This window comes from Delphinapterus leucas, chromosome 12 (assembly GCF_059928025.1).
Source record: "Delphinapterus leucas isolate spDelLeu-1000000601 "Yukka" chromosome 12, BTC_Dleu_Yukka2, whole genome shotgun sequence".
Classification (NCBI taxonomy): domain Eukaryota; kingdom Metazoa; phylum Chordata; class Mammalia; order Artiodactyla; family Monodontidae; genus Delphinapterus; species Delphinapterus leucas.
Genome location: NC_143140.1, coordinates 84,166,918 through 84,188,875, shown reverse-complemented (window position 1 = coordinate 84,188,875; position 21,958 = coordinate 84,166,918). Strand labels below are relative to the sequence as shown.

Below are 21,958 nucleotides of genomic sequence, written 5' to 3'. Positions count from 1 at the left end.
TTTATCGTCTTCATTTCAGAGTGAAGGAGGCCAGGCCCCGATCCTTCTGAGGTTGTGTACACAGTAGATGGGGTTTGAGTCAAGAAACGTTTGATTCTAGAGCCTGACCTTACCTGGCTGCTCTTGGGTAGGCACCGACGTAAGTTCGTCCTGATAATAAGTTTTGAGGGCAAGAGGAGAACACTGACGTTACTAACAGTATGGTCTGAATTGCTCTACTTAAATTTAACCTGTAATTTTACCACTCGATAAAAATAGTTGTAGGGAATACTGTATCTATATTTTTTTCTCTTTTTAATATTTGATAGGGTGACTGGAAAGGGAAGAAGAGGGATTTAAAAATATACTTAATAGGGATTTATGCACTTTTGGATGGTCACTTAATGTTTTCTGGTTCTAGTTTTGCCTAAGTTAAATTTCCGAGGTTGTATGAATATATACGTACAAAGACTAGAAGGAAATACATTACAATGCCAGCACTGGTTGTCTATGGATGATGGGATTAGAGATGGCTTTTGTTCTCCTGTTTGTACATTCTAGGGTAATCAGATGATTTTTCTACTGAGTTCAGAGCCAGGGCTCCTTTCTGCTTGGCCTCATCCTTAGGCTGCTGGGGACTCAGAAAGGCCATAAAGGGCCACATGGGAGAGAATGTGGGACTTACTTTCCTGTCTTTCTCTCCAGGATCTTGAACCCTTAAGTTTGGCAGCCTTAGCAGCTCTCTCTTACCTTCAAACTGCTAGCCCATCTTTAAAAAAATTTCCTTTTTACTCTTACGGGTTGGTTTGATATGTGGTAAGCCAGCATAGCCAGATGTGTCCAGCCACGTTGCTTGAATGCAAGACGTAGGGTGTTGGCACTTAGATTTTAGTGGGCCTGAGAGTCACTCACTAATAAGGATCAAATGATTCCCGGCCCTAACTCCCCAGAGCCTGCTGTCGTAGGTGTGGGTGTAGGTGAGGCCCTGGGTGCTGGGTGCTTAGCAGGCAGCCCGTGAATCTTTTTCAGGTGTTCTGTGGACCACAGTTTGAGAGCCACTGACTTTTAGGAAGTTTGTACTTAATTCAGTGGATAATGGAGAAATGATAGAGGGGTTTGAAAGGAGGTGTGTTGCTGGCAGAACTGTGGGATGTAGGGAGGGCTTTGCAGGCAGGAGTGATTGGAATCTGAGAGACCAGCTCTGGGAGGCATTCAGGGTGGTCTCTTGGAGATAGTTGAAGAGGCCTGAGTAAGAGCAGGGGCCTTGAGAGAGACAGAGACGGGAGAAGGGCTGCCGATAGAGGCACCACCCATGAGTGTTCCAGAAGCCTTGGCAGGGTCTGCATGTGAGCGTGGAGGGAAGGGGACTTTCATGTCCACGGTTTGTGCCTCAGTGCCTTAGCATGGCAGTACCATTGAAGTGTGCTGAATTCCAGGAGGAGCTGCTTTGAGACATCTTGCATGGTACCAGCATCTTGCATGATTCAAATACTTCAGAAAACTCAGTGCCCTCTCTCACTGCAGCACTCTGATTGTCTCATGTTTTAATGAGGTGTAAATATCATGCAGCTTGGCACGTGGAATGTGTTAAAATAGGAGAGTGTGAGCTGAAATTCACGTCCTCCAACTTGAGTGTGAAATGATGCAATATACATGAATATGGCACCCTGAATTATTTCTGTACATCGCAGTCTAAGACATAGAACACACAGTGAAGTAGAGAAGGTTAGGGTCCTACAGGAAGCTTGTCAATGGAGATATAAGATCAGTGCTGCTAAATGCGTCGTGGGTAGTCCCTGCAGTCCTGCCCAGGGCTTAGTGAGATCAGCAGTTCTGGCTGCAGTCGCTTTGTGGGATGGGGAGCCGTCTCCCTGAGATTAGTGCCTCCTTTAGGTCGTACCGGCTGGGAGAGAGCCAAGGGTGTGGAGGGCTCTTCCAGGGCGCGGCGCTCAAGGGGGTGGCAGGTCCGTCCTTCACAGGCATGATGGGGCCCGTTTTCTTGTTCGTCATTGGCCCATCCAACCCTTAGAAGTAGCTGTGATTTCTTCTGTGAGTTTCAGGTAAAGTGAACAGATTCTTAATAGGATCAGCTATAAAACAATAGGTGATTTTTCTTATAACATCTCCCCGGTATTCTGCACAGCTGACGTTTCCATTAGAATTTGCTCATTTCTGGGACTTCCCTGGCGGTCCAGTGGTTAAGACTCCTCGCTTCCACTGCAGGGCGGCATGGGTTCAGTCCCTGGTTGGGGAACTAAAATCTTGCATGCCGCACGGCGCGGCCAAAAGAAAAAGGTTTTTTTGCTCATTTCTCGTCTATGATTTTTAAAGTAATCCTAACTGCACAACCTGGTATTCTGAAATGATGCGCTTGTCTTTCACGTTAATTCGGGAAACGAAGTTTTGGATGAAGTAGTGCACCAGGTCACATTAGGAGAAATAGAACTAACTCTTCGCATTTAACTTGTCGTCTATTAACTGGAGTGCCCTCTTAACTGACACTTCCACTCAGTCTGATGAAAGTAGCTAGTCACCATGGATTCATTCAGCAGTGCTTATTGAGTGCTGACCCTGTACCAGGAGCTGTTCCGAGAGAGCTGAGGATACAGCAGTGAATAGAAGAGACGGTAAGTAGTTCCTGTCTTCCCGGATCTGACATTCTAGTGGGGGTTGACACACAGTAAGTAAAACTCGTAGCACGTGGATGTAGTACATGTTGCAGGCAAGGGCCATAGGTGGATGCAGGAGGGAAGAGGGGATGCAGTGTTAACCGGGATGGCTGGGGGAAAGCTCTCAGTGAGCACTCGGCTAACAGGCAGAGGGATGTTCTTGGCAGAGGGAACAGTAAGTGCAAATGCCCTGAGACAGGCCAGGGCCTGACACATGGAGGGAGCAGGGAGGCCAGCGTGGCTGGGACAGCGGGAGCCAAGGGCAGAGCGGCAGGAGATGAGATCACGGGACGGGTTGAGGCCAGATGGTGCAGAGCCTTAGAGACCATTATGTATGTTTTGGCTTTAATTTGATGTTTGGGGAGCCATTGGAGGCTTTGGAGCCAAGGAGTGATATCAGATTTACATTTTAAGATTACAGTGGTTGCTGTGTTGAGTAGACAGAAGTTAGCAAGGGTGGAATCAGGAAGCCAGTTAAGATACTGGGGCAATAACCATCTGAAAGATGACGCTTGGACCAGGTGGCAGCTGTGGTCACCATCATGAGAGGTGGCCATGTTCTGGGTGGTCCGAAAGGCCAGTGGGATTTACCAAGAGATCGGGTGGTGGTGTGAGAGGATACCCATGGCGTCTTTGGTCTGGGGAATTGGAAGGTTAGAGTTGCTGTCGCAGAGAGCTGGAAGAGCGTGAGAGGAGACGGTGAAGGGGATATTTGGGTTCGAAACATCCATGCTTGTTCGTTCGCCAAGTGAAGTAGAGATGTGTGTCTGCATTAATGGGGGAGTTTGGGACTAGATAGAAATTTGGTGGCCATTGGATTATATACATGGTATTAAATCTCTGAGACTGGATGATATCACCCAATGAGTGGGCAGAGGGAGACAAGGGGAGAGAAGAAATCTAGGGCGTTCCCACCCTTACAAGTCTGGGGGTTGAGCAACCAGCAAGTTGCTGCCTGTAAGTACAGGAAATCTCGGGAAGGGTGGTGTCCTGGGGCCAGTGAGGAAAGTGCTCCCAGAAGGAAAGAGTGGTCAACTGGGCCCAGTACTGCTGGTGGGCTAATAAGGGGAGACTGAGAATTGACCAGTGTATTTAGTGTGTGGAGGACATTGAACTTGAAAGTTAGTTTTGGTGGGTTGATGGGTGCAAACGTCTGAGTAGATCCAAGAGCAAATGGGAGACGAGGCATCGATGTCCCGAGAGATCACATTGTGTTAAAGCATCTTCCTGAATGAGCACAGCACAGTCTCAGTATGACTTAAGCATGGAATGCATTTTATTTGAATTCTTTAAAATCTGTAACCATCTTTTGGAATAGATGACTGTTTGGTAAAGTAGATGTTTGATGAATTGGGACATGTTCCGCCCTCCCTGAACTGGGTAACAGAACACCATAGATTATGCAGTCTCTTACTTTAATACTAACAGAGCTATTCATTCGTTGAATGACTATGTACTAGTGGCTTCTATAGAGAAGAGTTATTCCACAGAAACTCTCTCTCTACTCCAAGTTTTCTCACAATTTTTTTTTTTTGGAAATGAGAGTAAATGCCTCTCTACCTGGGTTCTGTATTATTCCATAGTTTAACCATTTAGGTAGAAAAGATTTGTTATGGACGGCCCCAAAACCTTGGAAGAATACCTTGTTGCTTTTGATTTACCTTCATATATTGTAGGATTTATCTGAAATATTCTGAATGCCGTGAAATTTTGTACAAATAATGTCTATTACAGCCCAGAGGTGGAAGCCATTTGTTAGCAGGAAAATTGGTGCAAATAGAGATTAACTAACTTTAAATATAAGTCATCAAACATATATAGAGCACCTATCATGTGTAATGTCTCTACTAGGTGCGGTGAAGTGGACAGGGTCCCTGTCTTTGGCACCTTCCATTGAGTGGAGAACGCAGACAAGCCCACAGGTATGTCAGCAGAAGAGTAATTCACTCAGAGTTTGAACAGGCACAGCACGGAGGGCTTCCTGGAGGAAGCCACATCCAAATCCAGACCTGCAGGATGAGCAGGGGGTGGCTAGGCCTAGAGGAGGGGAAAGGAAAGATTTGGGAGAAAACTGGGAGGCAAGAGAGAGAAGGCATTTGCTCACAACTGAAAGAACTTGATTGTGCTGGGTCTGTCCTGAGGTCGGGTGGAGAGAGGTGAACCTGGAGGGGTGCTGCGTGGGGAGGTGGGCTACATCACCAAGGCCCTGTTTATGCCTCTTAGTAGGTAGAGGCCAATGGAGGACTTTATGTTTTTTGTTTGTTTTTTGCGGTACGTGGGCCTCTCACTGCTGTGGCCTCTCCCGTTGCGGAGCACAGGCTCTGGACGCGCAGGCTCAGCGGCAATGGCTCACGGGCCCAGCCGCTCCGTGGCATGTGGGATCTTCCCGGACCGGGGCACGAACCCGTGTCCCCTGCATCGGCAGGCGGACTCTCAACCATTGTGCCACCAGGGAAGCCCGGACTTTATGTTTTTGATTGGCCTTTCTTTGTGGAGGAAGTGCGTGTGTGTGTGTGTGTGTGTGTATACATATGTAATACATATATAAATATCTATATCTATTTACCTATCTATCCTCACACACATACATAGAACTATACACATATGTGTATGAATTTTTTCAGGCTCCTGAATGTTATTTGATTCAGGATTCTATTAGGGCGGCACTTGCCTTTCTGTTAAGGAACATGGCAGTCTACTGGGTTTTAGACCTGGAGTGAACTGGGCCTTCTACTGTAGGGGAAGCCCCTGAATCTCAAGGAGAAAAACCAGTCAAAGGCTCTGTGCAAAACTTAACTTGACTTCCTGAGTATTTATTTCCTTTGATCTGTGAAATGTGAAATTGACTGGACTTTTATAGCATAAGGAAACATAAAACCTCTTCATTGAAAAAAGGAGGAACTACTAAAACATTGACTAGAGTGAAAAAAAGAGAGAGGAGTTTGGGCTGCCAGGCAGTGCAGGTGGGAGAGGGAGAAGGCGGTGAGGACCGGAGAGGAAAGGTGTCTGCAGTGGAGGCTGCTGCGGGAAGTGAGGGCTGAGGGGGTGTGGCCTGGAGGTCACGTCTGGAGCTGTGGGTGTCCTGTGTGTTAGCACCTGCTGTCTGCTGCCCGTGACTGATCAATGATTAACCATCGCTCCTAGCTCCGCATATAATGTAGCCTTTATATGTTCAGAGTCTTCACTCTAGTGGTTGAGCCAACGCAATAGCAGAGCATTTGTAGGAATGTATGCTCTAGAAGTGGTCAGAAATAACATGCAAGCGTTTGTTTGTTTGTTTGTTTGTTTCTGACCACACCTGCGTGTGGGATCTTAGCTCCCTGATCAGGGATCGAGCCCTGCAGTGGATGCCCAGAGTTTTAATCACTGGACCACCAGGGAATCCCAATCCAAGTGTTTGGAAGTCTCCCCACTCTTGCCACCCCAGAAGGATGCTGGAGCATGTAAGAAACACTGCCCCCTACTCCCATTTCCACTTTTAGCTTGGTGCATGGTGTACCGAAATCTTAAAAATATATACTCTGAGCATTTCAGACCCAGGCCCAGATGAATCATACTGGCTCTACCAGATCCAGAAGCAGCTGCATGGGTATTCATTTCTGAGGTCCTGGACTCTGGAAGAACGCACAGATTATACTTAAAACTAATGGGGCTAGATTATGATAGGATGAAAAAAAACTGAGGACCCACCTCTGCAGGGTGTGGCTGCCCTTTCTCTTGCTCTGCATTGTTTCCCAGATTGTTGTGGGTGGTTGCCATTGCCACATCATTCCCAGGGTTAAACATATACTCAGTTCTGGGAAAGCTTCCACCTTCCGCCGTCCACAGTGACAGTTCAGGGGAATGTGGTTTTAAAAATAATTTAACAAGGTAAATTTTTACTTTTTAGTAGTTACCACTTAAAAAAACCAGGCAGTTTTTCTGCTTCTATGTCCGCCTTGCTCCTTCCCCATGATTTCTGAGTGTGTGATCCCTTGGAGGATATTTATAGCTATTACTTTAATCAATTTAACACCTTTCTCTGTATATTTTAGCAATTTGAAATTCTGTTTGATAACTTCTTCTTGCATCACTGAGGGTGTTTCTGTTTCTCCTTCATCTTTTTAAAAAAAAGCCCTAGAATGGATATCGCAAAAGTATTTTATTGACTACTGTATAGCATAGGAACTCTGCTCAATATTCTGTAATAACCTAAATGGGAAAAGAATTTGAAAAAGAATAGATACTTGTATATGTATAATTGAATCCACTTTCCTGTACACCTAAAACTAACACAACATTGTCAATCAACTCTACTCCAATATAAAATAAAAATTAAAAAAATATCTTATTAAGGTAGCATGCATATTGGTACCTTTTTCCTATTTTCTGATTTTAAAACTAACTTAATGTTAGATAATATGTAATGTTCCAGCTCATCTGTAGAAATTCCATCTCCTAAAATCATGTTCTAATGAATCAGGGAGAAAAGAAACATTTAAGACGAACTAATAACGACAAAAAAAGAAAAGTATAAACGCCTAGAAGCAACCTTAGGAATTCAGGGAGAATGCTGAGGATCTAAGAGAAAGTTGATCTTATTAAATGTAGTTGTGGTGGACTTCCTGCAATTAATGAGTGCAGTGAAATCAACCTCTTATAATGACTTAATTGTCACCAGAAGATCTAAAAACAGCTTTGTGGGTTAAGGTACGTAATTATCATCCTTGGTGGTAACTATAATGACTATAATGTTCTAAAAACATTACAAGATTTTTTCTTATAAAAGCAGACTTCATATTATAGATCTTTTTATTATAATTGTTGGTTTTTTTGCTTTTTATAGATCCAAAGATACAATATAATGAAAGTAACATATTGTTGCAGTGAGATGTAAGGAATAGAGTTGTTTTGTTTTGGTTTTTTGTTCCATGCAGTTACCATTCTTTCTCTCTTTAAAAAAAACCCAAACAAACATTTTCATTCCAAAGCCCAGTGACAGGATTAACATTTGCACTTGAGGTGGTCAGGGATGGTGTCTGTTTATCTGCACAAATCAGGGCTCGTGCAATAAAGGCCTTTGGTCAACACTTGATGGGGGAGAAGGTAAAACCTGGGAGTCTCCCTAACAAAGTTGGAATTAGTTTTTAAAAATCATGGGCCTCAATGGAATGTGTCTACATTGGATGCCTGTAGTTAATTGCCTGCAACAGAGGAATAACTGTTTTACTCTTAAGGATTTTGCCTGGAGAGAAAAGGTATTCATGTATCCATTCATAGTCTCTCTCTTTTCTGTCTGTTACGGTTGTCTAAATTTGTGTGTTTGTGTTTGGGCCATTCCTCATTCTAAAAACATTTGTGGCTGCTACGGTAGTACATGGTGGTTAAGACCAGGGCTGGCTGCTTACGTTTGGATCCTTTACCAATCACCTACTAGATGTGTGATGTTGGCCAATTTCTATGCATTGCTTAGTCAACTAGCTTATTTTTAAATCTGGGGTCATGCCGTTACTAAACTTTGAGGGTTTATGTTGAGGATTCAGTGAGATAATGCAGGTGAAGCATTTACCACAATGAATGGTAAAATAAACTGTATAGCATATAGTAAGTGCTGAAAAAAACTCTAGCCGTTGTTTTGTTGCATCCATTACAGGGATATCCTGGGGAAAAATTTTCACATTTCTGACAGAATAGTTTCAAAGTGAACACATACGCTGCCTTTTACAGATGGTAAATTACAACTCAGTGAGAAGAATGGTGAAGAGAAAGATTGGATCACATACCCTTTGGGGAGTGTGTCGACATCACATGGCATTAAAAAGGGGAGGTGCCAATTATACCTCTTAAATTGTAAGATATGGATGATTTCTTAAATCTCTCTCCCTGGTTATTCCACTAACGTAGTGTTCTGAGGCTTGACCGCTGCTAATAGTAATGTGTAGAATACAGTCACTAAAAGTCAGAGGGAAGGCTGTCACCAAAGTCAGGCCCTTCAAGTTTGTATTTCCTGTTTTATCACAATTAATGTCCGCGGCTTATTCCATTTCCTGCTTTGCTGTGGCATTCGATAACCGGTGAGTGTGACGGTAATCCCTGGGTGTGTCCCTGGTGTAGTGTGTGTTCCTCTGAGTAATCATCTTCTGTGATCAACTGGCCCATTAGCCCCCGATGGAAGGCAGTCTGTCTCACCAAGTCCAATTAAGGAAACCAGCCCGATTTCTTCTTGGGAGCCAAGAAGTTATTTCGTAAGATGTGTTCCTGTAAGCACTGTGGGAATAGCTGTCAGAATGGTGATTACTTCTGTTCTTTAGTCACCAGAGTTGATTCCCTCAGTTTCAAAACCTCAGAAAGTTGCAAACTTCTCAAAGGACTTTTATTTAGGGTTACACCTGCAAAGGGAGAAAGAATGGTCCCCACAGGTCTCAAAGAGGCACCTTTGCAGGTAGGCACCTGGAGTGTTGTGGAGTCTGCCGTTAGTGCTAGAGCAGACCCGGGTTTATGGGCAAGACTCATCCCTGATGTTCCTTTGGGGAGGCATAGGGAGTGAAAGAAAGAGCTTCAGAGTTTACCTGACTTGCTTATCTATAGATGGAGTACTTTTTGTAAGACGTCCTTGAGCTGAGGGAATAAGTGTTTTTATATTTTAGTCCATGTGTACCTGCTTCCGGAACAGGATTTCAGCAGTGTTGAATGTAGACAAATTGTCTTAAAACTAGATTAATCTCTATTAGCCAGAGAAGGCCCTTTCCCCCTTGAGAAACTGTCACATGATTTCTTCTAGATCAGTTTCCAACTTAATATACTTGCTTAATTAGTTTCTCTTTATTATTGCTTTAAAAATATGTGTTTGTAAGCTACCTATACTACTCCCCCCGTCCCTCCCGCATTACAGCTTCAGAACTCTGTGTAGAGAGATGCAATCCATTGTTAATGAATTAATGCACAGCATATTTTAGACGCTATCCATTTTTAGCTTATACATTGAATTGTTAAAAAAGATTATTTTTAAAATTGAAGTATAGTTGATTTACAATGTTGTGTTAGTTTCATGTGTACAGCAAAGAGATTCAGTTTTATATACATATATATATATATTCTTTTTCAGATTCTTTTCCCTTATAGCTTATTACAAAATAATGAGTATAGTTTCCTGTGCTATACAGTGTACACTGAATTTAAAAGTTGAAAAAAAATCCACCGAAAATCCCATAAAGAGAGAGTTAAAAATCTGTGTTAATCGGCTGCACTGTCTTCAGGGGAACTGCAGTTTTGCTCTCGAAGAAAGCAGGGGTGATGACTCAAGCTAAAAATCCCCCATCCAGGGGCCTGAAGCAGTCAGGCTGGGAGCAGCCACCAGGCCTGGGTGCCTACATTACCATCTGTTTACAAGCCTTAAAGACCCAGGGTTCACTGTCAGTGTCCTTTGCTGCTTAAAACTGCAACAGAGGACTTTGCCGCAATTAAGATATTAGCGATTTATTTTCATATTTTTTCTTCATTTTGTTTGGAGGAAGGTGTAGGGGGAAATCATATTAGGTTTGAGATAAGGGAGACCAGGAGGATCTTTCTAGTGAAGAACTATTATGTGTTTGGAAATGCTAAGATGTTCATCTTGTTTTGGTTTGTGAACTGGAAGACGGCCTGTGTATTGGGAAAATTGGGGTGTTTCTTGACTTCTATTGGGAAAGGCAAGGGCATTTTTCCTCGGGCTGTGGTTCCAACACTCTGATTTCCATGTTTTTTTCCCATCGCTGACTATCTAATCTTGAGTGTTGGTGATAACCGTAGGACATGCAGCCCAAATACATGTTCTTTAGAGTGAATAAATTGTTTCAGTTTAACGCTAAAGAAACTGTGGCCCAGAGAGTTCCACAGCTAAGATGTAATGGCAGGACCCAGACTGGAATGGAATTCTCCAGACTCGCGGTTCTGGATGTTTCTGATTATACTATTTTCCCAACCTTACCTGAATTGCCCTCTACCCCCAAATCCTATAAAATTTATTGGCCTTGTAGGTCCCACCCACCAGCATTAGTGTGGAGCATCACTTGCCCGTCTGTACTGCCATCCAGGGCACTCAGTGAGCCTGGTTAACCATCTGTGATGCAGACTCAGTGTTGGCTTATGGGGGTCCAGTGGGGAGGTGCTTTCCATCTAGCAGGGAGGTAGGTGGCAACACTGATTATGATACCGTACTGTGTGGTGCATTCGATGATGGACATGTTTACAGGTCTAGGAGCCGTTCAGAGGAGCATAGAATGCATTGTGTGTGTGTGTGCATGTAGTTTAGGGGGCAGTTTGCAGAGAGTTTTAAAGGATAAAGGGGACTTTGCCAGCCAGATTGGGGTTGAAGATGGATTCCTCTAGGTGAAGAGATTTGGGAAACTAAAAACCAGTCCATTGGCAGTGCTGGAGGGTGAACTTGGTGGTAGGATCATGGCCCCCTGCTGACGTCTGTAGGTTGCACTCACATGGTTCAACTGCTCCAACCTGTTTCAGAATGGAGAGAGGTGTTGAAAGTTCATCAGTGATCCTCTGTTTTCTTTCGGGCTAAAGAACATGAAATGTCTTTGAGTAGGTATGATGTGGAGAGGCGGTGACAAGTGTGGACTGCCAGGTGCCTGGAGGCTCTGTGACTCAGGTGTGATCAGGGAAGAAAGTTCAGGAATAGTGCTTTGCTTTGGACTCAGAAATATAAAGGCAACAGGTTCTGTCCGGAGCCTTCCTGCCCTTCCTCCATGGTGCCATTGGGTTGAAGGGGTGGAGGCAGGTTTACATGGTCAGCTTCTGGAACCAGACACAAACTGCCTTTCAGTTTTCACGGCCTTGGAGGAAACAGATAATGAATGATAGGAAACAGCTGCTCCTAACGTGGCAGCCAGAAATGCAGCCTCATGGAGCAACGTGGTAATCACGAGAATATTAATGGAAAGTCCTCTCTGATTAAACACTGGGAGCTGTGGAATGTGGTTTGTTTTCATATATGTACCCCTCCCCCCATTGTCTTTCTGTTGTCTGCAGATTTTATTTTTATTTGTCCAATCATACAGAAATACTTTCTTGTAAAGTATTACAAGAAAGTTATCTAGAGTAATTAAAAAAAACAGATAATTAAAAAAAATCTAATTTCCTGCTAAACCCTTCACTTTTTAATTTTATTTAAAAAAATTTTTAACATCTTTATTGGAGTATAATTGCTTAAAATGGTGTGTTAGTTTCTGCTTTATAACGAAGTGAATCAGTTATACATATACATATGTTCGCATATCTCTTTCCTCTTGCATGTCCCTCCCTCCCTCCCTCCCTATCCCACCCCTCTAGGTGGTCACAAAGCACCGAGCTGATCTCCCTGTGCTATGCGGCTGCTTCCCACTAGCTATCTATTTTACGTCTGGTAGTGTATATATGTCCATGCCACTCTCTCACTTTGTCACAGCTTACCCTTCCCCCTCCCGATACCCTCAAGTCCATTCTCTAGTAGGTCTGTGTCTTTATTCCTGTCTTACCCCTAGGTTCTTCATGACCTTTTTTTTTTTCTTAGATTCCATATATATGTGTTAGCATATGGTATTTGTTTTTCTCTTTCTGACTTACTGCACTCTGTATGACAGACTCTAGGTCCATCCACCTCACTACAAATAACTCAATTTCATTTCTTTTTATGGCTGAGTAATACTCCATTGTATATATGTGCCACATCTTCTTTATCCATTCATCTGTCGATGTGCACTTAGGTTGCTTCCATGTCCTGGCTATTGTAAATAGTGCTGCAGTGAACATTGTGGTACATGACTCTTTTTGAATTATGGTTTTCTCAGGGTATATGCCCAGTAGCGGGATTGCTGGGTCGTATGGTAGTTCTATTTGTAATTTTTTAAGGAACCTCCATACTGTTCTCCATAGTGGCTGTATCAATTTACATTCCCACCAACAGTGCAAGAGGGTTCCCTTTTCTCCACACCCTCTCCAGCATTTATTGTTCGTAGATTTTTTGATGATGGCCATTCTGACTGGTGTGAGATGATATCTCATTTAAACCCTTCACTTTTTTCAGAGTTGGGTGTGAGCACCTTCCAGAATCCTTCCTAGACATTTGCATACATGTTTATACAGTTTAATGTATAATTATTTTCATTTACATAAATGGATTCACATGTAGCTTGAATCTGATCCAAAGTTTCTTTTTGAGTTTCATACTGTCTTAAAGGTCTTTCCACATCACTCTATTTAGATAATCCTCAACCATTGCAGAAGTAATTTTTTATACAATCAAACTTAATTACCTTTGTCAGGAATTCAGGAATGGCTGTATGGAAATATGGGTGCCTCTTAGGAACAGGAGGGTGTGATGGTTTACGCACATGGGTACCGAACAAGGATTCAGGATGTTTTACGGCAGACTGGCTGGCACCTGGCAAAATACCTTGGATCAGCCGGACAAGAGAGAACTGATCTCTTGCTCTGAGAATTTATTACTGTGACAGCAGCTCTGCTTCAAGCACACCTTTAGTCTTTTCTTGCCAGAATCATATTAAAGTGAGAGGTGGCCTGATATATAATCTTTGAGATCTCCGACTAAGGCATCAGGAGAATGTGGGACTTGAATCTTTCTCCAAAGCTTGCTTTATAAACTTGTAAGGCTTGTTTAAGAGAAGTTGACCCAAAAGACAAGCGGACTTTGAATTTTAACCCAGAGAAGTGGGACCCAGAATTGATGAGGGGGAACCCTTTGGAAGGAGAAATGGGACAGGTCATTGTTTTGATATATTCATGGGCTGCTGACATGGGAAGCAGTCGGTGACATCTTGCTAAAATTGTACATTTGAGCTTGCCAAACCCAAACAGACCACGGGCATTTGTGTCTGCTCCCCAAAGTGCAACAGCAGTTGTCCCCGGAGCTGTTGGAATGCCGTCGTTGTAACTTCGGTACACGTTGTTTAGACAAAAGGGGAAGACGCCTTCTTGGCTTGACAATTTGCCAACCACCTGCTATCATTCTTTTTCTTCAGTGCTTTGAAAGAGGTCATCAGGCCTCTTTTAAAAATAACAACACGGGCACGTATAAAATCACAAAATCCAAAAAGCTGATGTAATTATAGAGGGCACATGGCAATGGGTGCCTATTTTCCTCATCTCTTCTCTTGAAGGCATCGGGTCTCTTATATTTCACGTGGCCAGTTGCTGCCTTAAGGAGGGAAATTCTAGAGGAGAGATAGACTTTCATGGGAAAGTTCCTCAGATCTTTTACCGGAACAAACTGTTATCAAATAAGCATCAAAATGACCTTCAAATTTCTCGACGATGTGTGGCCATGTCGTGGCTTTATAAAGAAATCGTAATCTCTAGATAAAATGGCACACGCGCAGTGAACTGTTTTAATCCAGCTTTCAGGGAAGTTGGGGTTTGTGGGAGATTAAGAGGCTGGGAACGTGGTATTTCTTCTGTTGGCTGTGAAATTGCTCTTTCCAGCTCCGTGGTGTCATGTCACCGTGGCTAATAGGGACAGGCTCACACATTTGTTTTTTTTTTTTTTTTTCACCCACTGCCTTTCTTCACTTAAGCATCACTTAAACATCAGCCAGTTTGATCACATAGAGGACCAGTCAGGTCCTCAGCTCTGTTTCCCTGGATCCATCCTGCTCTTGAGACCCTCCCACACTCGAGGGCATTACTTGCCTGGGGAGGTCACACTGCAGGAAGGGAGCTTCCCATGCTGTCACCTGCTGCCGGGAGAAGGTGGAGCCGTCCTGGGGCGGAGCAGAGAAGCCTGTGCAGAGTTCTCACTCCAGTGCTTTCTCTGGTGGGATAACCTTGCACACGTAGCCCTTCAGAGCTTCCTTCCTCATCTGCCAAACGGGGATCAGAATCCATCATGGGGTCCTTCTGAGAATTAATCAGACCCTGGGAGTGAGTGCCCAGCCCACGTTGGGGACTACAGAAAGGCCTAGGAAATGGTACTTGGGTGATTTCTTTCTTCCTTTCTTTTTCTTTCGTATTCCCTGTCCCGAAATGAGATGGTCCCAGCCCCGGACATTCTGGTGCTTGGTTCTCATTCACCAGGGATAACTTTCTTTCGTTGACAGTCAACAGAAAGAAAGTTGACTTCTCCGAAATTTACCCTTCTGGAGTTGCAGGCTTTCTGCCATCTGTTTGCCTCCGTCCCTCCCACACCCTGACCTCCGCAGTGCAGTAAACCCCAGGTCTGTGCAAGGGCAGAACTAGTTTTAACCACAGAGTGACGGAGTCTGGGGGCTGGGGGAACCAACAATATAGAGTTACAGTGAGTTGCATGTACAGAATCTCGGATTACTTTGGCACAGGTTTTACATTTGAAAGTCTCTTCCAGGTGCTTCCTCTAGACTGAGGAAGTTAGAATTCCACAGAAAAGGACACTTCAATTTTTAAAAAGCCATTTTGAATACGTGAACACAAACTTTTTGCAATAGGGATGGTCGTTGCTGTACATCTCCGTATTAATCTTTAGCAGGGGGCTCAATTTGTGTGGTGATCTCTGTCAGCCCCGGTTTGACTCATGCATTCCTCACCGCCACAGTAAGATCTGTGTTTATGTGAAATATGGAAACGATTTCTTCCCCCTCTTTCTTTTGTGCTTGAGTTGGGATGGAGCCGCTGAGTTGTTTTCCTTTGTTATTTTTAAAGGGTCTTCAGTTTCAAAGCTCCACTTGGGGCTTGAGCAGAATAGCAGAATAGCAGAATAGCTGGCAGTGTGGCTTGGGCTGGTCCTCATGAGATCTGGCTCTGAATCCAGCATCCTTACGTTGGAGCAGGAGGCTCTCCTTTCTAAAACTTTGGTTTGCCCAACCCTAAAAACCAAATGGAAACTAAAATAGGGTAGAGGAATTTTCACTGAATGAAGAGTTTTTTACCCTGAATTTGTCTTCTTTATCAAGACCCATATGTCTTGTGTCCTGCTCTCTGCCTTTTTTTGTTTTTCCTTCTCCTCAACTGCTTGGGTACCATGAGGATGGAGAAGGTGTAGGCCGAGTCGTTAAAGGTCCAGAGTTTAATTGTACAAAAAGAAGAACCAAAAAAAAAAAAAAAAGTGTGTGTTCCTCCCCATTTCTGAACAATTTATCCTCCTAAAAAAGAAAGTCTGGTGAAAAGGATCCCAGGCTATAAAAGAGAGGATTAGCTGCTTTCATTGGGTCCAACACCACATTCTCACTGCATCGTTGGCAATCCTTGTAAAGTGTCTTGGCAGATAGGGGCTCTTCCTTCACAGTGTAATGTTTTTCCAACTGCAGAGTTAGAGCTGCTTCATGTGCCATGACGCATGGCTAGGTGTCAAGATCATTTTATGGGACGAAAAACCCAAAAAGACTTTTAAAACGTGCAGCTTTCGGGGAAAAAAAAAGTCAGTTTTACCAAGAGAGTTTTAAATAAAAGGGCATTCATGGGTTTATGCTTTCCTCACGGGCAGATCTTTTCAAAGATGGAAATTGTAAAAAGAGGACATACATTTCTTTCATTCATTACCTGAGTCCTTAAGGTACAGCTGTCTTGAAGGGTCAGGTGCTGGGGATACAGGGATGAGTGTCACCCTCTGGCCTTTAAGTAGCTCCCTTTTACTCAGGAGCCAGAGACATGAGTCAAAATACCTGGTCCAGATGGCAGGAAGGAGTGGGTGATGAACTTGGCTCGGGTGGGAGGTGCTGGATGGCCGGTGTCCAGAGACGGCCTCATAAAGGAAGAGAAGCTTCAAATGAATCTCGAAAGATCAGGAGGAATTTGCCGGATCAGAGAGGAGTGTGGTAGGCATTGCGGGCAGAAGAAGAGCAAATGCAGAGGCTCAAATCTATGAAGCAGCAGGGTGTTGGGAGAAGGAATCCCAGCCCAGGGAGGCCGGAGTAGTCGCATGCAGGAGGGAGAAAGCAGGGGAGGGGCGCGCCCAGGAAGCCCAGGGCCAACTTCCGGAGGCCTCTGCAGGTCGTAGGGTCGTGCTGTCGCCTTCAGGACTTTGCTCCCCTCGTGTGAGAGGCCTTCTCTGACTAGGATCATTCTTATTTCCTTTCCCTGCTTTAGCCTTCTTCCTAGCACTTACCCCTGACCTGTTTTAGGCTTGTGAGTTTATTGCCTGGGCCCCGTTGTTAGAATGAAGACCCCAGGAGAGCAGGGACTTTCTTCTGGGTGGATGGCTGTGTCCCCAGTGCCTGGCATCAGTGATGTTACAGAGTTTGGCTTCATCCTCTGAGGGCTGGAGAACCACTGCAGATGCTAAACAGGGGTGGGAGTGGAGGTGGGGTCACATGAGTACATTGGGGTGTTAGGAAGATCAATGTGAATGTCGCCTGTAGCCGATGACAGGTCTTGAGGAAGGGAGCTCCTTGGTGCATACGGAGGGCAGGAGAAGGAAGGAGGCTACTGATCTTACTCCTTGGCTACCTTGGATGGTGCCCCCCTTTGCCGACCTGGTTAATTATCAGTAGCCAGTATCAATCTCATTTTATGGCAAATGTTTGGAAACTTTGCTAAACATTACAGAGAAGCTCCGAGAATTTTTTTTCCCTATTCTACAAACCCAGTGGCTGCCCAGGCATTCCAGTAGATGTCACGATGTCATACGTGATAATCATTTTCTTCACTTATTGCTACTTCCATGATAGATTTGAGAAATCTTGTTGAATTATCTTTCTTTGCAATGCATTGAATGCTTTGATATAAAATGGATTCTTTATGTATAAATAGGTTTAATAGTTTCAAGATGGCTGACCTCATAGCTGTTTGGGTCACACTAGTTAGGTTGTCTGGAAAGTTAAAAGTAAAAAAGATAAGAAAGTGGACATTCTGCAGTTCTTCTGAGAGAATTGGTATGATGTATCATCCTGTTGGCTGGGCTTGATGAGGGAATGAACAGTTCCTCATATATAACTTTTCCTGGTAACTGAACTTCATCATTTTAAGACCTGGATATTTAAAATTTTTCTCTTCAATTTTGGATGGAAATCTTTCTAAAATTATTTACGTTCTTGTGCTCATAAGCAGAGTGAATTCAACATTCCTTTCTTGGGAAAGAAAGAATTTTGCACAATGATTGAAGTATGTGATAATGTATTGGCACTTGTGAGTGTCTTGCCAAGTGACCCCAGAATGCCATGTTTTCAACAGTACTGCCCTTAGTTTTTAGGTAGTGGGTGCTTCTAGCAGCATACCCACGTGTGCCTTTCTTGAATTTACTCAACTTGTCTCTTGAAGCCTGGGAAACAAGATAGCTTACTCGCTTTGTAAAATGAGAGTAAATATGCCTTGGGGGAGGCTGAGAAGGCCTGTGTAAGTCAAGTGAATGGATTTTATTGCACAGGCTTTATTATATCTTTAACATTTCAAAGAAAGAGGACTCATTTTATATTTTTCAAGTCTTCCTAACATTAAACTACCTGTATGTGAAAAAAAAAAAAAGACTATAATATCTCCCCTTCTACTGTCAATGATGCTGGCTTTGCGAAGTGAAAGAAAAATCCCCAAGCCTCTTATAGTGTCTGTCCAGAGGCCTCCTCTCTTCCCTTTGGGTCCAAGGTGTATGAGGTGAGGTCACTGGAGGTGTTCCTATACTAAAGTTTGTTTGTCATCATCTTTGATTACTTACTGGGCATCTGTCATATGTAAGGCACTGGGAACAACACAGGGAGTGCCTTCTTCCTAGAAATTTGAATCCTAGTTTGGAAGAGGAAGTAGTGGAAGAGAAGCAACTACAGTACTTGGATTTTGTCAGGGGGTGCAGTAGTGTAGTACACCCCTAGAAAGTCCAGGGCTGAACAAGAGTCCTTTCTCCAGAAGGTTGACCTTTGACTGAGAATACAGACAACCCAGATGGAACCGAGGGGAATGAAGCAGCCCCAGGGAAGGCCCAGTAGCAGAATCAGTCGTGTCCATCTGTGGGGTGGCACATCGTGGCCAGATCAGCATATTGTCTGCACATGCCAGGAGAGCGGGGTGGACAGCAAGGGCCACGGGAGTTGGGGTAGGTGATCACGTCCACGTGGGGAGGAGGGTGATTCATGAAAACCTCATGGAATGGGAGGGTTACTGTTGCATCTGGATGAATGAGTACAATTGCTGAATTGCAGAAGGGGAGAGAAGGCTGGCCAAGAGGAGAAGACTGCCTGGGATGGGGGGGTGGGGGGTGCCGAAAGGCCAGGTGTGTGTTATAACTCTGTTCTGCTCTCTTCCCGAGAAGAAGACTTCTCTCTCTGAGCCTCCCAGTGGGAAGACAGTGGGTTCTGGAGTTGGATGAACTGGTCTCCAGACCAGTTCTACCACTTTCTAGTTGTGTCACCCTCAGCAGCTTTCTTACTCCCTGTAACATCAGCTTCCTCCTAAAAGGAAGGGAGATAATAAGACCGATCTGTGGACTCCTCGGAAGAATACATGAGAGTTATATTTGACCATGCGCTATATAAACATAGCATGTGCTCAGTCATTGGTAATTTCCTCGGGCCAGCCCTTCCTCAGGGCCTTGAGCTCCTGATGCCCACAGGCTGTGTCCACTTACTAACTCAATTAGAGGTACAGTGCAACTCAGATACAGATCTGACTTGAGGTACAGATCTCAATTGTTTGCCCTTCCCTGTTGCTGTTTCTATCTGGTTAGCATTTGAATTTTTACAGTTAACCCAGCTCAAACCCTTGGTGTCGTCTTTGGTTAACTTTTGCCTTTCATGTGACATTTCTAGTCCGTCATCTGATCCTGTCCGTTTCTTTCTCTTGCGATGTTATCGTCTCTGTCTCCGGGGGGCTCACACCATGTCATGAATGGATTGCTCAGAAGCTTTCTGACTTTGGTCAGCCCTATCCAGCTTGCACATTCTTTAGATACCACCGAACACCTCTGCCCTTCCATAATCCTTTGATTTGGCCGTACCTTTTCCATCTAACCTTGCTTTTCATTAGTTCTTAGAGTAATAACAGACACATTTATTTATGCTGCGTGTGTGCCAGGTATGTGTTAAGGAGTTTATTTATATTAGACCATTTTCTTTATTTCAGCCCCCAGCGTTGCACAGTTAATCAGTGTTTGAACCCAGGCAGTCTGGGTTCACTCTTTTTTTTTTGTTTTTTGCTGCAGCAGGTGGCATGCGGGATCTTAGTTCCCCGATTGGGGATCGAACCTGCGCCCCCTGCAGTGGAAGCTCGGAGTCCTAACCCCTGGTCCACCAGGGAAGTCCTCAGAGCCTGCACTCTTCAGACCTGTGTATCTTCATTGGCTTCCATCCGTATAAACTCCTAGAGAGCAGGGGCCACGTGATTTATCACTGCTCACCACACTCCGTGCCTTGTCCGGACATACAGTAGACACCACTGAATGCGTTCTCTGCGTAATTTCCTCATTCCTTCTCTGGGCCCTAGCTCACCCCGTTCTCTTCCAGCATCATGGCGGGAGGTTCAGGAAGGGGTCGGTGGTCTGATACGAACTCATACAACCTGGGTTCGTATCTCAGACATTTACCCACTATTTCACCTTGGTTGGGTCACTTCTCTGAAGCCACAGTTTTCCTCTACAAAATGGGGATAATAGTAACGCCACCTCATAAAGTTTACATGAAGAATCAATGAAGTAACGTGTGTCAAATGCTTTAGTCCTGTGCCTGCACGTGGAAAAGGGTCCATAAACATCAGCTCTCGTAAGCAGTAGAATTATGCCCTCCCCTGCCTCTTTCAGTTCACTTTTGTCTTCCTTTTAGGCCTATCTCAGCTCGCATCATCTATCTGGCACTTGTGTATCTTCTTCAGCTCACAAAGAACCAGACACTTCCTTCTTTTTGACGATTTATTAGCTGCGTGACTTTGAGCATGTTACTACATTGTACAAGTCTCAGTTGTATTATGGTGATAAAAAAGGGTTTTCTTTGTGTGGAGTAAAGAAGGAGTATGTGACACATTGTAAGCACTCAGTTAATTTTAGTTTTCTTGCCTTTTTTTTCCCTCCCTCGTCACCAACTCCTCCTCTACCGACAGACCAGCAGGCACCCATAAAGGCTCATTGACAGACTCAAGTCCTAACTTCGTTGTTTGGAAGTTACATGGAAGAAAGGGAGGCTTCTACTGTATGGAAAGGACTGGATTGAGGTCCAGTAGCAGGAAACTCTTAAGTTGAAGAACCCTTGCCCTGTGCCCTTTGGTCTTGTTGAAATGTACTCTTGGTGGCCCCTATAAACATAGCCAAGTTTTACACTGTGTAACAAAATTTTGACATCCTTTGGACTCATTAATTCAACAAATGATTCTTGAATACCTACTTTGTGCCAAGAACCGTCCTAGCTGTCGAGGGTATGATGATGGACAAAACCAACCTGGTTTTCGTCTTCACAGAGCTTGTCCTGCCGGGGAGACAGACACCAGCCATGCAAATATTACATTATAAAGCTGGATGTGTTATGAGGGGAAAGCAAAGGTGCTGGGAGATACACGCTAAGGGGATTTAGTGTTGAAGGCCAGGGAAATGTTCCCAGTGAAAGGGATGTTTGAGCTGAGATCTGAGGGCTGAGTACGAGAGCCCAAGGAAGGAGGCAAGGGAAACCTTCAGATTTAATCCTCACTCTTATTCTCTTAATGTAACATGCCACGTAGTATTCTGTGAAGCTTGGATGATGACAGACGATAATTAGTTTGCAGACCTGGGGGTGCCTAAATATGCTGTCACTGACTGTTTTTATCTCACTTGTGCGTAAGTAGTGTGTGTGTCGGGCTGGGAGAGGGAGGCTGAATGTACTCGAGCACAGTCAGGCGTTGTGTTTTCATTACACTCGGGGCCAATGCTGTCAGTCAGGCTCACCCAGGCACTTTGTCACGTTGCGGGTCGCGTTGTCTGGGCTTGTCTGCTCAAGGGCAGGCGCTCTTTATTTTAATTTGTATTACGTATATTTGCTCCGTAAGTTGTTGTTTGTTGGAACTTGGAGAGCCAGGTGCTTGCAGCTAGAGTATGGGCCAACTTTTTGGAAATTTGAATGAAGTTTGTTAACACAAAGAAGGGACACCCTTCAGCCAAGTGTAACGGGCTACCAAAATATGGTAGCTGTTAAGGAACAGTCCTTTAAACCCCTCCCCGCCGCTTCCCCTAGTATAATCATCTCAATGGAACCCATTTGCTGACCTCTTTCAGGAAAGGTATTTCCTGAAACATTACAGCAGAGTTTTCCAAAGCGATGAGCCCATGATAGTATTAGAGATGATCTTAGACTGCCTGACTAGGTCAAGGGAAGACTGTGTTTGTAGCTAGCCTTTCTTCAACACCTGTCACTTGTGATTTCCCTTTTGACATCAAGAAGCAGGCCCTAGGACATTAATAACTTTGCTTTGTTTTCATTATACTTATG

The 21,958-nt window shown here is 44.2% G+C and overlaps 1 protein-coding gene across 6 annotated transcripts in view; it reads left to right on the top strand.

The window, feature by feature from the left end:
- Positions 1-21,958, top strand: part of CNKSR3 (CNKSR family member 3) — a 107,458-nt gene that overhangs the window by 14,176 nt on the left and 71,324 nt on the right. The window contains exons 1-2 of one of the 6 annotated variants that reach the window (XM_089922172.1): positions 1,105-2,606; positions 4,500-4,570. The exons of 4 other annotated variants lie outside the window; for them this stretch is intronic. The gene's annotated coding sequence lies outside the window, so the exon portion shown is untranslated. Of the gene's footprint in view, positions 1-1,104; positions 2,607-3,019; positions 4,571-21,958 lie in introns of those variants that run through there. One more of the 6 variants, XM_089922171.1, reaches the window with a different exon arrangement.